The sequence below is a fragment of the Ovis canadensis genome, chromosome 17, assembly GCF_042477335.2.
Source record: "Ovis canadensis isolate MfBH-ARS-UI-01 breed Bighorn chromosome 17, ARS-UI_OviCan_v2, whole genome shotgun sequence".
NCBI lineage: Eukaryota > Metazoa > Chordata > Mammalia > Artiodactyla > Bovidae > Ovis > Ovis canadensis.
In genome coordinates, this window is record NC_091261.1 from 81,211,405 (window position 1) to 81,226,182 (window position 14,778).

General features: G+C 50.9%; 1 pseudogene; it reads right to left on the reverse strand.

Annotated features, from left to right (window-relative positions):
• Positions 1-4,156: 4,156 nt before the first annotated feature.
• On the reverse strand, positions 4,157-9,278 carry LOC138422818 (melanoma antigen preferentially expressed in tumors-like; annotated as a pseudogene).
• Between the last annotated feature and the right edge of the window lie 5,500 nt (positions 9,279-14,778).

Below are 14,778 nucleotides of genomic sequence, written 5' to 3' on the forward strand. Positions count from 1 at the left end.
CTGGGCTGTGCTTCTTAACCCTCAGTGAATCTAAGGAATTGCCTACGTGTCTTGTGCAAAAACACATTCTCGTCCAACAGTTGTGGGTGGCGCCTTGAGAGGCTGAGTTTCTCCCAAGCTCCAGGTGTTGCCCAGGCTGCTTAAGGTATCCATATTAAACAGTGAGTACTAGAGAGCTTTTGAAAAGTACTAATGTTCTGGTTGATTCTGCCGATCTTACTCCATATCCACAGAATCAGTATCTCCAGGAACAGGACCAGGGAGTCAACGTTATTAAAGGTCTCAGGTATTTCTAAGGAGCAGGTAGGGTGCAAATTTGTAGCCAGGCAAATCGCCCTACCATCAACCCTGTTTGGGGCTTCATGTGTCCTGCACAATCCATATGTGGAGGGGACTTTCACAAGGGGCCAGTGGCTAAGACTCCGCACACCCAGTGCGGGGGGCTGGGCTTCGGTCCCCGGTCAGCGAGCTACATCCCGCATGCTGCCAGGAAGACCGAAGACCCCACGTGCCACAACTAACACCCGGTGCCGTCAAAGAAATTCACTCCTAACCCCCAGCGCTTTGGAATGTAACCATAGTTGGAGATAATACCTTTAACGAGGTGATGCAGTTAAAACGAGGTCACTAGGGTGGGCCCTAGTCCAATCTGATGGTTCTCCATATAAAAAGAGAGAGGGGAATTCCTTGGCAGGCCAGTGGTTAGGGCTCAGAGTTTTCACTGCCAAGGGCCCAAGTTCAATCCCTGGTTTGGAAATTAAGACCCAGAAGCGAAGCAGCATGGACAGAAAAAAAAAAAAAAGAGGAGATTAGGACACACAAGACATCAGGCATGCTTGGACATACAGAGACAGGAGGACAGGAGAATGCAGCTGTCTGCACGTCAAGGAAAGAGGCCTCCGGAGACACCACACTGTCAGCACCTTGATCCTGGATTTCTCGCCTTCACAACTGGGAAAAAAAAAAACACTTTCCTGTTGTTTAAGTCTGTGATATTTCTGGTGGCCACCTTAGTACTTTAACACGTTCTTTAGATCCGGGGTCCCTAGAGAGGGCTCACCTCAGGGACAGGGTGGGGGTATGCGGGTGATGACTCAGCTCCCAGGTGACTCCCACCCATCAGCAAATGCCCACCCACCCAGACTTTGCAGGACGCAGCCTGCTCCTGGACCACTTCTTGCAGGCCACTGCTGCTAAAGGTCCCCACCCAACTCTCTTTCTGGCCCCAGCTTTTTTCACTTCTCTCCTAGACTGTGAGGGCCAGAACGTTGAGAACAGAGCGAGGCCTGTGCTCAAACCATCCTGGATGTGAAAGGGAGTGTGTTTTAACCAAAAAAAAAAAAAAAGGAAGAAAAAACACAGCTGTCCAGCAAAACACACTGAAGCTTATCACCAGATGCACAGAAAAGCCTTCACATGTTGGGTTAGGAAGAAGCAGAGGACACGAGTTCAACCTCTTCTGCAGGGAAGGTTTCCAGGAAGGAGCACAGCATGCTTTCTGTAGATGGGTTGAGAGCAGATGAATTAATTGGAAGGCATTTGGGTCCTTAGCCAGGAAAGGAATATGAGTGGGGAGGGGGTATGCCGTCCCTCAGTTCTCTACCTCCAGAAGTTTTATGATATGGGCCATGGTCACAGGGCTCCCAGAGGTCAGGGAGAGAGGAATGTTTGGTGACTTCATCAAAGCCTGACCCATAGAAGGCAGCCTCTCAGCAGCCAACATCAGACTTCTGGGCCGTCTGCCAGGCTCAAGAAATGACCTACTGGGAACTCTCTGGTAGTCTTGGAGTGGTTAGGACTCTGCACTTTCACTGCTGAGGGCGTGGATTCTATCCTTAGTTGGGGAACTAAGATCCTGCAAGCTGCGTTGGCTGGCCACCAAAAGAAACAAAAAGAGAAAGACATGGCCTGTTCCCACCTTTCCTTCCGTGGACAACCTCAAGGCCAACTCCAGTCCAGGTCCATTGCTGTCGTCAAGGAGGAAGTTCCCTGGGGCTTGTGGCCGTGGAGTGACATGTGGTCAACCTGAGTGTCCACCAACGGGGCTGGGCGTCTCACACCAACTGAGAACCCGGTACCCAGGAGATCGGGCCCTCGGGACCCAGGCTGGTGCCTGCTGACCTACAGATCAGGGATGTGTGAGAAGTGGACTCGACAAGGTGGCCAGAAGGCACACCTTTCAAGAGGGCACTCATCCAGGTGGCCAGCCTCGACCCACTTCCTCCGCCTCTAGGGGAGAGCTTGGTGCTTCCATTGTTCTCACAAACCTTTTCCTCTTCTACTCTCCCTGAGACAGCTTTATCTCAAGAGATTGTTGTTGTCCATTTGCCCAGTTGTATCTGCAGCCCCATGGACTGCAGCGCACCAGGCCTCCCTGTCCCTCACCATCTCCTGAAGTTTGCCCAAGTTCATGTCCATTGCATTGGTGATGCCATCCAGCTGTCTCATTCTCTGCCGCCCTCTTCTCCTTCTGCCCTCAGTCTTGCCCAGCATCAGGGACTTTTCCAGTGAATCAGCTGTTCACATCAGATGACCAATATAGTGGACCTTCAGCTTCAGCATCAGCCCTTCTAACAAGTATTCAGGGTTGATCTCCCTTAAGATTGACTGGTTTGATCTCTTTGCTGTTCAAGGGACTTTCAGGAGTCTTCACCAGCACCACAACTCAAAAGCAGCAATTCTTTGGCACTCTGCCTTCTTTGTGGTCCAGTTCTCACAACCATACATGACCACTAGGAAGACCATAGCCTTGACTCTACAGACCTTTGTCAGCAGAGCAACGTCTCTGCTTTACAATGCACTGTCTAGGTTTGTCGTAGCTTTCCTGCCAAGAAGCAATCGTCTTTTGATTTCATGGTTGCAATCACCATCGCAGTGATTGTACAGCCCAAGAAGAGGAAATCTGTCAGTACTTCCACCTTTTCCCCTTCCATTTGCCACAGAGTAATGGGGCCAGATGCCATGATAGTAAGTTTTTTTAATACTTAGTTTTAAGCCGGCTCTTTCACTCTCCTCCTTCATCCTCACCTAATCAGTGCCGAGCATCTGGCTTCTTGCTGCTTCTGCTCTCAGTTCGAATTCCCTGAGTGAGAAATCATGAAAGGATGGTTTCGCAGCTTACATGCAAGGGTGGGACAGAGAGAGACCGAAACATAAGGGACCGTGACACTCTGAAAAACTCAATCAATGACGACTTGCACCAGCTGCTTCTCCACAGGATTAAAGGCGAAGCGAAAGTGGCAGTCAGTCCTGTCTGACTCACCATGACTCCATGTCCTGTAGCCCGACAGCCTCCTCCAGGGAATTCTCCAGGAAAGAATACGGGGGTGGGTAGCCACCCCCTTCTCCAGGGGGTCTTCCTGATTCAGGGACTAAGCCTGAGTCTCCTGCATTGCAGGTAGATTCTTTACCATCTGAGCCACCAGGAAAGCTCAAATCAAGGTGATGCTAGTTTCCAGGACTTTCCTAGATCAAAATTTTGGTGGTCCATGCCGGTCCCAGCTCTTTCAATCACCAAAAAGGGGATAGTTGGAGCCTTCCACTCTGAAGAGGTGCTGTTATTTTGCTAAATCTTCTCTGAATCTTAGAGGACTTGGTCTCAGCAAAGAGCTCTGACGGGCAAAGAGAATTAGTTAAAAGCCTTGGTGCTGCCAGGTTGGCAGAGAACCAGGATTTGGAGGAAATTTTATCTTTACCATGTGGCTTAAGGTAAAAACTTAAGGATTAAGGTTTAAAAAAAAAGTTACAGATGAATCACACCAAGGAGAAAAATGCCAAGTTACACTCAACACTGAAATATTGAACTCGGAAGTGACTTTTTTTGATGATCTAGAATGGATTTCCATCAGCCTTTGAATAAATTGTGTGTGAAAGTTTTTATTAATGTAAAAACAAAATAATTTGTGGGGATATTAGTGACATAAAAGCACATTTAGACAATGGATTCAGGGATGTTGGGTCGTCTGTTAGAAACTGGAGGCTTCCCTGGCGGTTCAGATGGTAAAGAACCTGCCTGCAATGCAGGAGACCCAAGTTCAAGCTCTGGGTTGAGAAGATCTCCTGGAAAAGAGAACGGCTACCCACTGCAGTATTCTCACCTGTAGAATTCCATGGGCAGAGAAGTCTGGCAGGCTAAAGTCCATGGGGTCCCAAAGGGTCAGATACAGCCGAGCAGTGGGAAGGTGGGCACGGGCTGGTGGGTCCCAGAGGCTCCCGAAGGTCTGCGGGTGAATACCCCCCAGGACTCCGGGCCTGACGTTGCACAATGGCACTGCCCAGGGTCCGAGATGGAGGCTCTGCGTCTGCTGGATCCACTGGGGAAAATGCTTGAGTCCAGGGCCTGGGTGGGGGTAGCAGTGAGGGTCCCTGGGAAGAAGGTTCCCTCCAGCGGTGCTCGCTCCTGGACACTCAGTTCGTCCCAGGCCCTGAGGACGCCCCTTGTATATGATGACAGGTTGAACAGCCTCAGAAACAAGTGAGGAGGCGGCTGCCCTGGAAATGAGAACCACAGGGAGCGGGTAAACAGTGCCCTGACCTCCTGTAGCCGATCCTTGCCTGTCAGAGAGCGTCTAGGCCCCACTCACGCTCAGGCCCTTTTATTTCACCACTCACAGGAGAGTCATGAGCTTAAAGGGGAGAATCATGGTCACAATCATGGTCACAGATCGCAGAGGACACCGAATGACTGACACCGGAGTTCCCTTTATTTCCCTGTAACAATCCAACACAGGGGTAACGACCCCATCAACCTCCCAAGCCCAAATTCCCCCTCCAAAATTCAGATTCACATTTCTAACTTTGTAGGAACACATCTCTCCAAAAATCCCACCAACCCCTCCCCCCTGCCCACTCTAAATCACCTTTCCTTTTCCCGCATGCCCGGAACAATTGTCTGAAACTGTGGTTTGTGTTCCTTCTAGATGCACTGAGGTCTGGGTGGCAGTGTCCCAGTGCCGGGGTGGGACTAGGCTGGGCTAGGCGGGCGTAGCAGGAGCACAGGATGGGCTGGGTGTCGGTGTCATAGATGATCTGCTCACCGCAGTGCGGACAGGGGTTGGTGCTGAACGAGACCATGCTGGCCCAGAGGCTCACAGAGGCGCACAGCAGCTGCTTGAGCCGGGCATGCAGCTGAGCCAGGCGGCCCAGGTGCAGGGTACCACGCACATCCTCACAGCTCTCCAGGGGTGCAGAACACAGCACCAGGCTCAGCTTTCTCAGCCCTTCGGTGTGGTACAGCAGGCTCTCCAGCATGGCCATGGAGATGGGGTTGCTGCAGAAGCTGAAGGTGGTGAGCTGGAAGCAGGGGCTCAGGGAGGGCAGGAGGGCGCTGAACTGGGAGTCCATGATGCCACAGTCGTACAGGTCCAGGTCCTGCAGGGTGGCCGAGGTCCTCTCGATCAGGACCTGCAGGGGCTCCAAGCTGGAGCTGGTCAGGTTGACCCTGCCGAGGCCCAGGTCCTTCAGCAGGCTGACGCTCGGGCACTGTGACAGGTACGTCAGGTCTGACTCCGAAATCAGGCAGTTGGTGATCGACAGGGTCTCCAGAGGGGTCTTCAGGCACCTGGGGAGAGACAGGGCAGTCAGTCCCAGGGACGGAGGTGGCGGGCGGAGGGATGTGGGGAGGAGAGGCCTGTTTCACCGGAACACAGGGCATCTCGCTGGCTTCGAGCTGGCCTCTCACCTTCTTGACGGGAAGGCAGGAGGTCTTCCGGGGGGAAGGTCATGCTCACATGGGTATGACCTCCCCCTGCACAAAATGATGAACTATTTTCAATGTGGGAAACAAACAGTAATCAATGTTATATGCCTATTTCAGCTTACTAGGATTTGGTTAGCAGGAATTAAGATGTTTTTACAGGACACGATTAGTTGAAGTCAACAGCAGGCTGCATGCAGTGGACATGGGCTGCTGGGTCCCAGCAGTTACAGACGATCCCTGGGTGAATATCCCCCAGATATTCGGGGGCCACAGACCATCCATCACCACCTACAATTCTTTTTTTTCTTTCTTTCTTTCTTCTGATTTCTCAGTGAACATATTTATTCCTAATGCTTGGAGTTTGCAGCTGCCCAAAAGGGAATCAATGCAACTCATACAGATAGATTAGGCTGCATCCTCTCAGCTTCTCTCACTGTGTTCAAGGCAGAGCGATAACCTGTTACTGAGGATTTCCTGTGTATTCAGAAGTCTTAGAGGAAAATAATGATTATAATTTGGACTTAAAGAGATTGGAGCCACTTCAACAATGATGCTCATTTGACTTTTTCTCTTCTCTGGACTGCTTAGGAGCCACAATTTTCCCCTCCTGATCCTTTCTTGTCATCTCCAGAATCACCCACTTCCCACAGCTCACCTGGAGCCTAAAACAGCTCAGGACAGAGGTGGCAGGTGGGAGGGAGAGACAGAGCTTCGGACTTCTATCCTCACGCCTGATGGACCAACGTCCTTCTCGCTTAGTTATCTATCATCGTCTCAGCTAAGACATCACTCTCTCGCAAGGAGTTCCCAAAGGCATCACACCTGACCCCCGCTATGCAGACTCCCAGCAAGAAGTCCCCTTTGACAGCATCTAACCTGGGCCACGCCTCTGACCCTGACCAGGGAGGTGACCTGACAAGACGCCCGGGGACAGAGCAGCGGCATCCTGAGGACTTCCGAGCAGCTCAAGCACCCTGGCAATGTCCCCAGCGGGCATGAAATGAGAGAGGCCCGCTCTGGTCTGCGGAGCTGGCGCCTCACCTGAGCACCTGGTGCAGCCAGCCCTCCAGGAAGATGGAGTCCAGGCAGAGCTCCTGCAGGTGGGGCAGGCTCAGGAACGGGGAGGTGAGCTGGCCGACGCAGTGCTCCTCCTAGTCGGGGGCGGTGTGCGGCAACACGTGGCAGTGAGACAGCAGCAGCCGGCGCAGGTTGCCCATCGGTCCAGGTGCGACACACACCTGCCCACCGTGGCCAGCTTCCAGGTGCAGTTCACCTCCAGGTCCTGGACGGAGTCCAGCCGCACCAGCTTCAGGATCCTCCTGATGCTCTGTGTGGGCATGGTGAAGATCCTCAGCTCCTGGCAGCACAGGTGCAACAGGCCGCTCCTCTGCTTGGCCTTCTTCAGCAGGTAGCTGAGGGTCTCGTCCAGGGTGTCCTCCTTGAGCCACAGGTCGACCAGCACCTCCATAGGGGCCCGCGCCAGCTTCAGCCCCGCCTTGGAACCCTCCACCCTGCGCCTCTTCTGCGTGGGCTGGGCTGGCTCGGCTCCAGCAGCGAGGACACGCTGGCCTTGATGCCGGATGACACGGTCCAGAAGTCCTGGTGGGCGTTCCAGCGCAAGTCCAGCACCTGCAGCTTCACCGCCTGTGGGGCCGCAGGGGACACGCGGAGCTGTGCAGAGGCCGACGGGCACCGGGACCCCGCGGGGGCTCTGCACTCCACGCACCACAGCTCCTCCGGCTTCCGGGCCCCCCTTGGTCCCCACTGTAAGGGACACTGGGGGGCCCACGTGCCTTTTGTCCCCTCTGCCCCTGAACCAGGCCTGTACATGGGAATGCCTGTTCCCAGGTGACCCCTTATCCTCCTGCCCTGGCTGTGTCTTGCTCACACCCCCAGGAGCCACCAGTCTGCCAGGTCGACCTTTCCTGGGGCCGACCTCCTGAGCAAGCAGGACGTCCAGGCCTTCAAGTGCAGCCTGGAAGGTCTCCAGATGAGGCTGGTGGTCCTTCATCACGGACCCCAGCGGGAGGCAGGGGAAGGGCCACGCCTTCAGGGCCTGGGTGTGCCTCCCGGCAAAGGCCGCCGTAAACAGCGGCGGGAAGAGCTCGATGGGCAGCTCCCTCCAGGGCCCCAATGGCCAAGGCCTCATTCCGCAGCAGGCTCTGGCCAGCCAGCTCCAGGAGTTGGGGCGGGGCCCGGACGCCCACCCTGAAGAACCTACTCCAGAACGAGTCCTGGGGGGATGTCAGAGAGCAAGGGGTGGAGAGGCCTCCTCCGGCCAAGGAACCAGGGAGACCCTGCTGCCCCTCCACCCTCAGGGAACCCAAGGCAGGGTCAGAGACTTCCTGTGGCCACAAAGTCACAGCTTTGGCCCCACTGGCACCAGGACAAGCATCTCTCCAGGCAGCAACAAAGGGACAAAGTGACCTCTTGCCCCATCCCATATCTACCGGCTGCTGCATTTAATCCCAGCCCTGCTGGCCGGTAGATACCTAGGAGTCTGACAGCTGACCCCACTCTCTTCAGAGAAAGCTTCTGATTATTACTCAAGGGCTGAAAACAGGAATAAGGAGTTTAGCCCAACACGGCCTGTCTCTAAACTCCAGCCAATAACTCACGCAATGGGTGCTGTTATGTCGCTTAACAAAAAGACGCACCTTTCACTGTGCGTCTCGTCTACAAATGTTCTTACCATTCGGTTCAGTGGAGCAAAGTTCTCACATTCGGAACAAAGCCTCCACTCTTTAAAATATTCTACAGTTTTTTTTTTTTTTTAATTCCATGGAATTAAAAAACAGATTTTAGCTTTTTAAAACAAAAAGAAACCCCCAAAACCCTTTAAGCTAGTAAAATCACAAAACTATAAAATGATATGAACTATAATCACTGGTAACAAACTAAAATGTAAAATCTCACCCCAAAATCCCCAATTAGATGCCTTTCATTGAATCAGTCCAGTGAGGAGGACTCTGTGCTGTCGCTGCAGGGGCACGAGTATCCCCGCCAGGGAGCCATGACCCCAGACGCTGCTCGGCGCGGCCCCCTCCCCTCACTCTCCCCCCACCCTATCCCATGCCCCCCCACACCCCCTGCCAAATTCTATTTGGTTAAGAAATATTGTAACAGTCTGTACAATCGGCGACAATCAGAGAAGAAGCCAAACTGTCTGGGATAAAGGCAAAACTGCACGTAGACGGGAAAGCAAGCCATGCAACTGCCAACGTGACGGAAAGGCGAAGAAAATTCTCAGCAGGATCCCGGCCAGCGTGGCCTGTCCCGTGAAGGCCCCGGCAGGGACGGCTGTCAGAGCCCGAGGCGCCAGCGTGGGGCAGTGTGCTCAGGCCTGAGTCCCTCTTCTCCTTCCAGGACACGCTTTCCAGATTCCGACTGCAGTTTCCATTTCCGGCTAACGTGCTGTCTTACTATCTTACTACTAGATCCCCATCCAGCTAAGGCTGAGTGGGTTTTTTACTTTCTCACTACATACAACTGATGGGATCCTATGTCTGTTTACAAAAGCAAAATATAAAAGAAGAAAACCAACCTGAAGGTACATTCGTTGGGGGAGTCTGGGCCACATCAAAATCACCCAAATGGTCACGTTCAGACAGCAGATGGTGGTGTCACCCCAGAAGGAAAAGAAACAGACTAAGATTCCCGAGTATCACACTGTCACTTATCATTACGCCAGACAGCGAAACACGTGCCCGTTCGCGGGGGAGCAGAAGATTCCCGAGTATCACACAGTCACTTATCTTTATGTCAGACAGCGAAACACGTGCCTGTTCGCAGGGGAACAGAGGTGTGATGGAGCGATGCTGGGTCCTCCAGATTTGGAGGGTCCAGGCTCCCTTTGACTGGTCAGGTCAAACTGACACCTAGGAGCTGGCCAGGACAACAGAGGGACCAGACATTTGTAACAAAACCAAGGAAAGTACCCAAGAAAAGTGTGTTTCGTTTGGAGGAATTCAAAGCCTTTCTTAGGCTAGGCTTGAGAAATTGCCAGCAGAGGGAGTGGCTAAAAAGGGACCGGGTGGATCCCTTAAACCCAAGGCAAACCCAAGATCCATGCTTCCTCCCTCCCTGGAGGCAAAGGGCATTTCCTCCCTGAAGCTAGGAGATTAAATTTAGGACTGTGGGTTAGGAGAGCATGGAACTGTTTTGGCTGGCCAAACCTGGGACATCCATTGTTCTGCCTGAAAGTCACTGAGGGCTTAGGACTGTGGGGTCTCCTGAAGGGAAATAAATGTGGGCCAAGGACACAAATCTATGTCAGCAAACGGCTGCAACCAGAGGCTCAGGTGTCCCCCTGCACATCCCAGCCTGGGCTCTGTCCAGCGACCTGTACCCTCACCATGACCTTCAAAGGCTCCTTCCCAAGTGCAGTGGGTAACCTGACGTTCCCTCAGTATGCAAAGAGCCTTTGAAACCCTCACCCCTCACCCCTCTCCCTCCACTAAGGCTCTCACTTACAGATTCGGATGGGAGCTCAACTTAAGCCCACAAATACAATTCAGTTTTTCCTTTGCTCTGATTAAGCACAGGTAGCAACACGGACTTTTTCCCTGGGGAGGTGCAAAGCCTGCATCAAAGGGTCTGGGGTGAAGCCCCTGCTAGGCTGGTTGACACGCTGGTTCTCCTGCGGTCTCAAAACACAGACAGACGGAAACTCTCCACCTCTGGCTTTGTGAGGCCCCAACAGTTCTTCTATTTGGAGGGCGAGAAGTCTTTCCCTGAAGAATACACTCAGTTTAGTCACTCAGTCGTGTCCGACTCTGCCACCCCATGAATCGCAGCATGCCAGGCCTCCCTGTCCATCATCGACTCCCGGAGTTCACTCAGACTCACGTCCATCGAGTCCATGACAACATCCAGACATCTCATCCTCTGTTGTCCCCTTCTCCTCCTGCCCCCAATCTCTCCCAGCATCAGAGTCTTTCCAATGAGTCAACTCTTCGCATGAGGTGGCCAAAGTACTGGAGCTTCAGCTTTAGCATCATTCCTTCCAAAGAAATCCCAGGGTTGATCTCCTTCAGAATGGACTGGTTGGATCTCCTTGCAGCCCAAGGAACTCTCAGGAGTCTTCTCCAACACCACAGTTCAAAAGCATCAATTCTTCGGCGCTCAGCCTTCTTCACAGTCCAACTCTCACATCCATACATGACCACTGGAAAAACCATAGCCTTGACTAGATGGACATTTGTTGGCAAAGTAATGTCTCTGCTTTGGAATATACTATCTAGGTTGCTCTTAACTTTTCTTCCAAGGAGTAAGCATCTTTTAATTTCATGGCTGCAGTCACCATCTGCAGTGATTTTAGAGCCCAAAAAAATAAAGTCTGACACTGTTTCCACTGTTTCCCCATCTATTTCCCATGAAGTGATGGGACCAGATGCCATGATCTTCATTTTCTGAATGTTGAGCTTTAGGCCAACTTTTTCACTCTCTTTCACTTTCATCAAGAGGCTTTTTAGTTCCTCTTCACTTTCTGCCATAAGGGTGGTGTCATCTGCATATCTGAGGTGATTGATATTTCTCCCGGCAGTCTTGATTCCAGCTTGTGTTTCTTCCAGTCCAGCATTTCTCGTGATGTACTCTGCATAGAAGTTAAATAAGCAGGGTGACAATATACAGCCTTGATGTACTCCTTTTCCTATTTGGAACCAGTCTGTTGTTCCATGTCCAGTTCTAACTGTTGCTTCCTGACCTGCATACAGATTTCTCAAGAGGCAGGTTAGGTGGTCTGGTATTCTCATCACTTTCAGAATTTTCCACAGTTTATTGTGATCCACACAGTCAAAGGCTTTGGCATAGTCAATCAAGCAGAAATAGATGTTTTTCTGGAACTTTCTTGCTTTTTCCATGATCCAGCGGATGTTGGCAATTTGATCTCTGATTCCTCTGCCTTTTCTAAAACCAGCCTGAACATCAGGGAGTTCACGGTTCATGTATTGCTGAAGCCCGTGTTGGAGAATTTTGAGCATTACTTTACTAGCATGTGAGATGAGTGCAATTGTGTGGTAGTTTGAGCATTCTTTGGCATTGCCTTTCTTTGGGATTGGAATGAAAACTGACCTTTTCCAGTCCTGTGGCCACTGCTGAGTTTTCCAAACTTGCTGGCATATTGAGTGCTGCACTCTCACAGCATCATCTTTCAAGTTTTGAAACAGCTCAACTGGAATTCCATCACCTCCTCTAGCTTTGTTCGTAGTGATGCTTTCTAAGGCCCAGTTGACTTCACATTCCAGGATGTCTGGCTCTAGATTAGTGATCACATTAGTGATCACATGATTATCTGGGTCTTGAAGGTCTTTTGTGTACAGTTCTTCCATGTATTCTTGCCACCTCTTCTTAATATCTTCTGCTTCTGTTAGGTCCAGACCCAATAAAGGTCTGTCCTTTATTGAGCCCACCTTTGCATGAAATGTTCCCTTGGTATCTCAAATTTTCCTGAAGAGATCTCTAGTCTTTCCCATTCTGTTGTTTTCCTCTATTTCTTTGCATTGATCGCTGAAGAAGGCTTTCTTATCTCTTCTTGCTATTCTCTGGAACTCTGCATTCAGAGGCTTATATCTTTCCTTTTCTCCTTTGCTTTTTGCCTCTCTTCTTTTTACAGCTGTTTGTAAGGCCTCCCCAGACAGCCATTTTGCTTTTTTGCATTTCTTTTCCATGGGGATGGTCTTCATCCCTGGCTCCTATACAATGTCACGAACCTCATTCCATAGTTCATCAGGCACTCTATCTATCAGATCTAGACCATTAAATCTACTTCTTACTTCCACATCTTTAATCATAAGGAATTTGATTTAGGTCATACCTGAATGGTCTAGCAGTTTTCCCTACTTTCTTCAATTTAAGTCTGAATTTGGCAATAAGGAGTTCATGATCTGAGCCACAGTCAGCTCCTGGTCTTGTTTTTGCTGACTGTATAGAGCTTCTCCATCTTTGGCTGCAAAGAATATAATCAACCTGATATTGGTGTTGACCATCTGGTGATGTCCATGTGTAGAGTCTTCTCTTGTGTTGTTGGAAGAGGGTGTTTGCTATGACCAGTGCATTTTCTTGGCAAAACTCTATTAGCCTTTGCCCTGCTTCATTCCGCATCCCAAGGCCAAATTTGCCTGTCACTCCAGGTGTTTCTTGACTTTCTACTTTTGCATTCCGGTCCCCTATAATGAAAAGGACATCTTTTTTGGGTATTGGTTCTAAAAGATCTTGTAGGTCTTCATAGAACCATTCAACTTCAGCTTCTTCATTGTTACTGGTCGGGGCATAGACTTGGATTACCGTGATATTGAATGGTTTGCCTTGGAAACGAACAGAGATCATTCCGTCGTTTTTGAGATTGCATCCAAGTACTGTATTTGAGACTCTTTTGTTGACCATGATGGCTACTCCATTTCTTCTGAGGGATTGCTGCCCACAGTAGTAGATATAATGGTCATCTGAGTTAAATTCACCCATTCCAGTCCATTTCAGTTCTGATTCCTGGAATGTCGACGTTCACTCTTGCCATCTCCTGCTTGACCACTTCCAATTTGCCTTGATTCATGGACCTGACATTCCAGGTTCCTATGCAATATTGCTCTTTACAGCATCGGATCTTGCTTTTATCACCAGTCACATCCACAGCTGGGTATTGTTTTTGCTTTGGCTCCATCTCTTCATTCTTTCTGGAGTTATTTCTCCACTGATCTCCAGTAGCATATTGGGCACCTACCTACCTGAGGAGTTCATCTTTCAGTGTCCTACCATTTTGCCTTTTCATACTGTTCATGGGGTTCTCAAGGCAAGAATACTGAAGTGGTTTGCCATTCCCTTCTCCAGTGGACCACATTCTGTCAGGCCTCTCCACCATGACCTGCCCATCTTGGGTTGCCCCGTGGGCATGGCTTGGTTTCATTGAGTTAGACAAGGCTGTGGTCCTAGTGTGATTAGCTTGACTAGTTTTCTGTGATTATGGTTTCAGTGTGTCTGCCTCTGATGCCCTCTTGCAACACCTACCATCTTACTTGGGTTTCTCTTACCTTGGGCGTGGGGTATCTCTTCACAGCTGCTCCAGCAAAGCACAGCCACTGCTCCTTACCTTGGACGAGGGGTATCTCCTCACTTAGCTGTACAGGAGAAATTAACACTACATTGTAAGTCAACTATACTTTGATAAATATTTCTTTGTTTTTTCTCCTTTTAAAATGTTTATTTATAAAAAAAAATTTTTTTAGCCACACTGCATGACATGCAGCATCTTCATTCCCCATCCAGTGATCAAACTCAAGCCCCCCTGCAGTATTGGTGTGGAATCCTAACCACTGTACTGCCCAGGACAGCTCTTCAAAAACAATTAAAAAAAAGAAAACAAGGAGTTGAGGAGGGCTTCCCCTGTGGTCCAGCAGTTAAGAATCAGCCTCACAAGGCAAGGGATGCAGCTTCCATCCACGGTCAGCACCTTAGATCCCACAGGCCACAGAGCAACTAACTCTGTGCACCACAAGTGAAGGGCTCACAAGCCGCACTGAAGACCCAGCGCAGCCGGAAAAACACAGACGTTGAGGGGATACTTGTTCCCAGCTCTGCGTTTGACTCCTGTAAGGGAGGGAAAATGGACCTTTCAGCCGTCGGGGCCCCAGTTCTCTTCTTTGCCGCATCAGCCGGGAGGGGACATTCTGGGACTCCTCCCCCAGGGACCATGATGACATGCGGAAAGAGAGGAAACCCCAGGTTCACTCCCCACACCCTGTCATAGACGCGTTCTGTTCTCACTCAACATGCGAAAGAGTTAATTCTCAGGAAGCTCTGCTGTCCAGGGCTGCAGAAGTATCTAGAACAAAGGGCCAGGTTAGAGGAGGGTGAGCAGAGAGGATGAGGAGGGGCAGGGGCAGGAGCAGGAAGCAGATTTGTGTGGGGGCCCGCCTTCCTCTCGGGGAGGGGATAAGAGGGGTCTGGGGACCAGATCCAGGGCCGCAGGCTCAGAAGGCAGCGTCTGGGCATCTCCACTTGGGCATGGGTTCTGCTCCTTGTTACCTTCGTCACTCAGGGCTCAGGTGAGGCCTCCAGGGAAGGGACCCTGGAGAACTCTGGTT